Below are 8,226 nucleotides of genomic sequence, written 5' to 3' on the forward strand. Positions count from 1 at the left end.
TACCGACAGAGGAAACCGGTTGTGAAACCTTGGAACGTTCCTCTGTGCTTGCTTGAGTGCCAGCAGTCGGAGATGACAATGGGAAGTCACAAGGGGAAAAATGCACCGAGCGCTGGAAAACAATGGACAGAAGTAAACATGAGTTGTTTTCAGTTTGTGGGAAACATCATTCTACTGGCACTTTAACAAGTTTTTTTGTTTTGGTTTTCTCACCCAGCTGGAACAGGTTTTTTTCTTTATTTACCGTCAGCAAGTTGGAAACAAATACTTTAATGTTAAAGTGTGTAGGTCCGATGAACTATTACATCTGAAATTGATTATATTCAACCCACTATTTCTGATTTGAGGAGTTTAGCCAACCCTTCCCATCAAACCAATAAAATGACTTGTTTAAATTACTTCAATAGCAAATGGCCACAATAACACCCCAATGTGGAATTGAATGTTTTGCAAATTTTTAAGAGCAATGAAATATTCAAATTTTATGGAACATCCAAATGTTTTCTTTTGTTTATATAAAAATAAATAAATAAATAAAGGATCACAGGTGATCACATGGAAGTGGAATAACTACAGCAAAAAGGTATTCCCATACATTATCCCACCAAGAGGTCAGAGTCAGTTTTACCCTCGCGTCACCACGTCACATTCCTGCATACCTACTGTGATTGAGGATCGCCTCACACAGGAATAACTTTCAGCGTGTTTGTTTGACCTGGATTTCTCCCTCTACACTTCGAAGTTTAACTGGGACTAATTTTTTTTTTTTCTGTATTGGAATAGTATTGACAAAACTTTTCAATCTGCAACATTGGTAAAAGAGAATTACACTAAATCAGAGTGTGTCATATAACACATACACGCACACGCACACACACACACACACACACACACACACACACACACACACACACACACACACACACACACACAAATTGCTTTTTTTCCCCCTTTAATGATCCATAAAATGGACATTTCATTGAAGAAATCTGAAGAGGAGCAGGGTCAAAAGCAAACATGGTGGATATTTTAACCTGCTTTCTTATAACTTGAATGGTTTCAGATAATACCCTCGGTGATGTAAAAAAAAAAGAAAGCTGCTGTTTGTTCAGCTTTGTTGTAAAAGCAGTGTCGTGCTCAATCTGCACATTTCCTCTTTGCTGTCTCCTGACTGCCAAAGCAATACAGCACTGAGATTTTCACACATGCTGACCTCCTGATCCCCACTTCAATGCTGCTGTCTATGAATGGCACTCATTATAAACCGTAAGTGAGAGTCTCATTTGGTCTGTCTTACCAGCAGAGGGCAATGTTGCTATACGGGGCCAAAACTATTCCACTGACAATGAATAGTAGAAACTGAGAAGATGTGATGTCCAACATCAGCAAATGTTATTTATAGTTTGTAAACAGCCAGTGGGGGCATGAGTGCAAATATGTTTTAGCAATGGTTCAAATCAGGAAAAGGCAAAAGGCAGAGTAAAGAGTTACTGTAACAAGGAATTGAACTGTGAAACGTTGTTTCAGTGAGTTCACGGTCTGTGCTGTTCTTCACCTCCTGACTCCCCAATGAAATGTTACAATGCATGCATGACATTTTAAGGTATGCCTCCTCTTCTGATGTGATGTTTGGAGAGATACAGAACCTATAACCACTTTGCAAACTAATATCAGACATTTCCTTGTATCCGCGATATCACTTGGCCCATGACTGAACTATTAAAGCGTTTCCTTCCTGGACAAAACTGCCATTTTATGCTCCTCAGATGGCTTAAGTGTGACTGTTGAAAAAAAAAAAAAAAAAGAGTAAAAGCCAGAGAGGTAGAGGTGAAATTAAATCCCTTTAGCAAACAGTAAAAAGGTCAGTGCTGACGCAGGCTCGGGAACAGGCCGCCCTCCTTCAAGACTATATTCTTAAGTGGCTATAGATTCTATTTGTAGCATTTATACCTGTTTACTGACGTCTCAAATCCAAAACTAGGTAGCTGTACAAACATACTGGAGGGTTTGGATGAATTCTTGTGTCATCACATGGGAGACAAATTTCAACTGCCTACGCTGTGCGGTCAGACCACAATATCATATACAAAGAGCTCAGGGTGAAATGGACAGGAAGGGGTTAGAAATATTCTTATATAAGAAGACAGCTTTTAATTATTTCCAATTAGGTACTGATTTTGTGTGTGTGCTGTTAAATTCTTTAACAGCAGATGTTTTTGTTTTTTTTGGGGTGGGGGTGGGGTTGGATTTGTTGTTGCTGTTTCGACATGTTTCCATGGGGACAAACAAATCATATTCATACAAAGAATACTCTGAAGGTCCAGTTGGTAAAATTTGCTGGCTTGTCAAAAGAGAAATTGCAGCCAATTCTCACATCTGACACTAATGTCCACCAGTGTGAAAAGCCTTTAACTGAAATCTAATAGAACTATTTACTTAAGAAAAAAAAAAAAAATTGAAAATACATATACATATATTTCGTTATAATCTTTTGGTGCACTGGATTATTTGATTTTCAGGTTTAAATCTATAGTCTTAACATATGAAACATTTTTGAGAACCCTAAAACCCAAAGACATCTGTTTGATCATACAGTCCTTAAACCATAACATTAGCTTTTTATAAGATAATTCATTGTTTTTTTTTGAATACATGTATAGTAATGTATAGTAACATTGAAAATGATGTCCATGTCCATTTCTCTCATCTTTTCTTGCCAACATGCCGCAACGACCATAGCGCTCAGTATTATTTTAATCTTTTTACATTTCTGTTCTCTCACAGGGCTTTCACTTTAAAAACTGAACGGTCTTTAGTCACAGAGAATGAAACAACAACAAAATACTGAATTTCATTACCATTAGCAATCTAAGTGTGTACTTAGCCCACCATAGGCGACAGGAGGGCACCAGACAAGCATGGCGAGCAGTCAAGACAACTATTTTTGGTGCAAATGGAAAATTTTTGCTTTGGAAGAGGAGGGGATCAACAGCAAAGACTTGAGGGGGGGTAAGAAGAAAGTCTGTGACTCTTGTGGGACTGTGGGAACAGTGACCCTCCGCCACACTCTGCTGGGACTGGAGGTCTGCGTGAAGGTTACCAACAAAACACGGGCAGAAGGAAACATGGCGAGCTCACGGTTTGAGTTTGGATCAGTATGTCTATGTGAGTGTGTTTGGTGGGTGGGAGGTGTGGAGCTCCAGCCAAGTCAGAATCTGTCATCCTCAACCTGCTTTCAAGCTGAACGAGAAGGGACTTAGAATGAAGTGTCTTTAGGTTCTAGATATTATACTGTACATCTGGAATCTCATATCACATTATGGTTGAAGAGACTTTTGTACAGTGGGCAGCTCCCAGGCTTAAACCATGGCGTATTTAAAGCAACACAAGCAAAACAGAGGAGGCGGTGCCAGACGTGAGGCAAGATTTCTGACCAGTTACCTGCTTTGAAGTCAGAGCTGTTACTCCAAGCAGCCCAGTGTACGTGTTTGTGGAGGAAGTGCAGGAACTACCTGAATGAATGATGTGTCATTCTCATCCATATTTCTGTCACCTGTCGTCACCCACTCACTTTCTGGCAGTGTGGGCCGAGCTTTGGCAGTGAGTTCTTTTTCTCTGTAAATGTGAAATGAAAACACTCATCTCACTCCTTACAGGATACTGATTTCGCTAAAGTAAATAGGTGTCCAAAGATGTATATTTAGCAAACGAGAAATGTCTGATAATTCTTTGCTATTGCATAGAATTGAGAGGGATTTTAGAAGGACATTCAAGGTCCTTTGAGAACAAACTTTGATAAGTTTGGGGGATTATTCATCTTTGTGTAAGAGATTGGAATGATACCCTGTAGAATAACAAACTGTATTATTGCAAAGCTTTATGATTTTGGTCATGCTTTATTAATTGAAAATATTTAGTATTTGTGATAATATCGACATTAAAGCTTGTTACGAGCTCTGAGTCAATGGTTAATAACCCTGCCTTAATGTAAAACTTCAATGTCAGTGCAATATTCTATTCTACTTATTGAATGGGTGTGTAAGAGTGAGTGTGTATGCATGAATAGAGCTCTTTTAGATGTTCCAAAGCAAATCCTGTATTACCGTTTCTCTGCAAACGCACCACGGTTTTTCTATTTGTCTATTTGTCTCGTTCTGATTCCTAGACAGATATTAACGATGCCTGGATTGGCTTTACAGCATCTTTTATGAGACGCTTCTCTCCAAAAAGACCATCTGATAAAATATACAACACAACACCGCTTGCCTCCCATGTGGTTAAGAGACTTGCTCAAGGACGCAATCCAGAGACTCTCATGACCACAGAAAGATTTGAACCCGATGACCTAACAGTCTGGCATCCTGGCCACTCAACCGTCCATCCATCCTGCTTCTGCACACATTTGATCCCAAATAGAATTGCAGGTAGCTGGAGCCACACTTATCAGGAAAGGTTTGCACTCCACACAGTACTGAAGCACAGAGTTCACATTTCCTTTTCCATCATAAACACTGGGAGGTCCAACTCTTACATTTATTGCATACACAAGTGGGATATCCGCTTGATTGTTTATAATATGTAGTATATATGTTATTAAAAATATTTTAATCGAGATTTTTCTCAATAGAAGGTTTAGATAATATGCCATCAGCGTGGAAATAAATGGCAAATGATCAACTTTTCATTGAAATTCAAATCTTTTTAGATGCCTCTGTATATTCACACCCGTGGTCAATCTGGATTCCATAAATAACCAAACAGTTGTGTTTGGATTGTGGAGGAAAGCTGGAGATCCTGGAGAACACACAGTCAGGCAGAGGCAGAACAGGGAAACTCAACCCGGGCAAAGCCATTTTTAATTTATTGATCTCTGCATGTTAGACGCAATTGGGGTCAAAGGTCGTGCTCAGGGAGCCCACAGCGGTGAACACAATGGTGACCTGTCAGCGGTGGGATTTGAACCTGTGAACTTCCAATTCCAAGTCCACATCTATAACCTTCTGTAGGTCCACCACTGAGCCATTTTTATTTTATATTTTTTCAAAACTATTGAGCACATTTGAAAAAATTATTTGGAGAGTTCTTTCATAGCAAACAGCAAGTACAATCTAATAGAAAACAATCAATCTCTGTCGACACATTTTCTATAACTCTTTATCCTGTTCAGAGTCAACGGCCACAACTAAGAATGCCTACTTAATGTCAGTCACATATTTCTGAATTGTGAGAAAAACTGGAGAAATCCACACACACAAACACCCAAATGAGAGACAATACAAAGTTCACATAGAAAGGCTCCTGAGAGCTGGACTCAAACCATCAATATTCTTATTCTGAGGCGAGACCTCTTACAAGTGTAGCCCATAAATGCTATGCAGACTAAAAACTTGATTTCAATGGATTTGATTGTATGTAGGAAAGTATGGGAGTGAATAAAAAAGGTCAAACTTTTAAAGTGTCCGTTGAAGCATGTCTTTTCAAATGACTTAATTATGATGGTAAGACAATAGGACACTAAAGTCAAACTGTAACATATAAAGATGGGAAAATGATTAACACAGAGATGAAGAAAGAGAGAGTGTACATTAAAGCTGGTCCGGGTGAACGATGTGACTGAGGATATTGTTTGAGTCCCATGTGGCATCATAAGTCTTCATATCGTCCGGGGTGGCATGGCTCGGTTGGTTGAGCGGTCGTCTCCCAATCGAAAGGGTGCAGGACAGGTTCAATTCCCATCTCCACCTGTCCACATGCCAAAGTGTCCTTAGGGCAAGTCACTGAATCCCAAACTGCTCCCATTGGAGTGACGGTGACTTGCATGGCTGCAGCCTCCATTGGTGTGTGGGTGAATGTGATGGACTATGTAAAGTGCTTTGTGGCTGCTCATGCAGTTTAAAGATGCTATATATGTGAAGTCCATTTACCTTATGGTCATGTGTGAAGAAACGTTTTAGATTCCAGCAGAATGTTGAATTGTGGGTGGCCATAAAAATGTTATTGAGATTAACTATTGAGACACTTTATCTTCCAGTTTAATATTTTCCTTTCTTCTTTAAAAGGTAAAATGAAAAACCCAGAAATGTCTTCATATATTTGATGTATATTTAAATGCTTCTTACACGTGCAAAAAATATATGATTGATATTATGTATAAAAAGAAGGCTTGTATATGTGGTATAACAATTTTTTAAGTGTTTCTTAACTTGAGCAAAAACATACTAGACGTTAATTATTTACAAATTTGGATAACAACTCAAAATGTGGGAGTTTCATACACATCAAACTTGTGTACTACTCAAATTCAGAAGTCAGAAATATATGGTACAAAATTGCAATTGCAATTATATTTAGCGTGAGGTTAACATGAGGACAGAGGGCCGGTATGCCTTCTGCTTTTAATCTCTTTTCATGAGGTGTCGCCAGATCAGAACTAAATGAAGCAGGTAATGCTCATTCCATCACCGTCCATATTTCAGTTTTTTCAACTCCAAAACTCGTTACCATTGAGCAGCTGTGTCACATGAGAATGATCCTGTTACCGTAAAATGAACACATACGAGAATTAACCAGATACAAGAATCCCCAAGGTCTGCGTTGTGTCATGAGAAAGTAGAGTGAAAAAGTCCACATTTATAAATACGCCTCAACCGACAGAAAATCCCACAGCAGGGAGATGATTACCATGTTTCAGCACCAAAACACAGCTGCTAACTATGTTAAAATAATAATGTCTATATCTATGAGTGGTTGAAGACTGAGAGGAGGAAGTCCAACCACACACACACACACACACACACACACACACACACACACTGCTTCTTTTCCCGTCCCGCAGTGATTGTTAGCCCACATGCATGGTGTGTGTCCACCCAGGAGTTAACCGCCGATGAAGACATGAGAATGATTGTACAAGTCATATTTAGAAAGTACCTCACTTGTGCACCAGCACAACTACACATCTGTCCACAGAATTGTATGCATACATAAATACACACAATTTACACACCGGTGTGTTTCAGGCATGACCAGCTGTACCCAAAATTTCAAACATATCTCAAAAACCCTCATAATTACTACGTCCACTTGACATTTCTGTATTTTACTGACCAACACACACAATCAAAAAGGTTTTATCGCTAAAACTGGCAACATGAGGGTATGTTAGTCTTACACAAATACTAGCCGGGACTATTTATTCATTTACTATGAAAAGACCTACATTTCCCCTCACAGTTAAGGATTAAGTGTCCCGGGCCTGCAACTAGCAATATTTAAAGACTTGTGAGATGACAGGTATGAGTACAAGAGCGAAGTTTAGACAAAAAGTAGGGTGACTAGAGTTTAATTCTGTTCGAGACTGAACACATGGTGAGGGCTTTGGCTCTGATGAAGATTCACTGAAGCATTCACGTATAGGGGCTCGCTAAAAAGTGTGCCAGATGAAGTAGAGACAACACCCTCCAACTCTGTGGGGGCTCCACTCAAAGGGTAAAGATTGTATTGAGCTAAGGTCAATGAGGTCAACAGTCCAAGAGTCCATCGCAGGGCAGCAACAATTTTTTTTTTAGAAGTATTCATTATGAGTTGATTGCATTTTATACGAATATTGCATTAGCTACAAATAGTTACAGATGACTGAACATTTCACTGTTTTTCACAGTACCTTCATCAATCGTTTAACCTCTGATCCACAGACAGATGATCAATGTTTTTTATTGTTCATTTATTGAATTCATTCACGAAAATAAGGTGACTGTTGTTTTAAAAGCATTTTCTACTTATGATCAATATGACATGCCAACATTTTTACTAAATAGTAAGGAAGATTGTTATGACTGAACATTGTTATGTTTGCTTCAGTCAATGCTGGAACTTAACTTCTATTTTACTGTCACCAAATGGTGAACTTGCACTTGGCAATCAAGTTTCAGCTCAAGTAGTTTACAAAAACGTACGGTCTCTGTAACCTCCAGAGGGAGATTGAGTTTTAGCTTCTTTCTCCACCTGCCACTAGGCTCCAAGTTTAATTGTTATGTCTCTTGCAAGTAACTACAGTCAATGCATTCACATGCCAACAGCTCAACACCGTGCCTTAATGCTTGTTTAAAAAGTAAATAAGCTTTTTATTCCAGGAGGAAAGAAATTGCTTTATATGTGGAACCAGAATCCAAGAGTTGTAAACCTTGATTGACAGCCTGGTAGATTGACTGAAAAAACTGCCTTTCT

Source organism: Lipophrys pholis (assembly GCF_963383615.2).
Source record: "Lipophrys pholis genome assembly, chromosome: 1".
NCBI lineage: Eukaryota > Metazoa > Chordata > Actinopteri > Blenniiformes > Blenniidae > Lipophrys > Lipophrys pholis.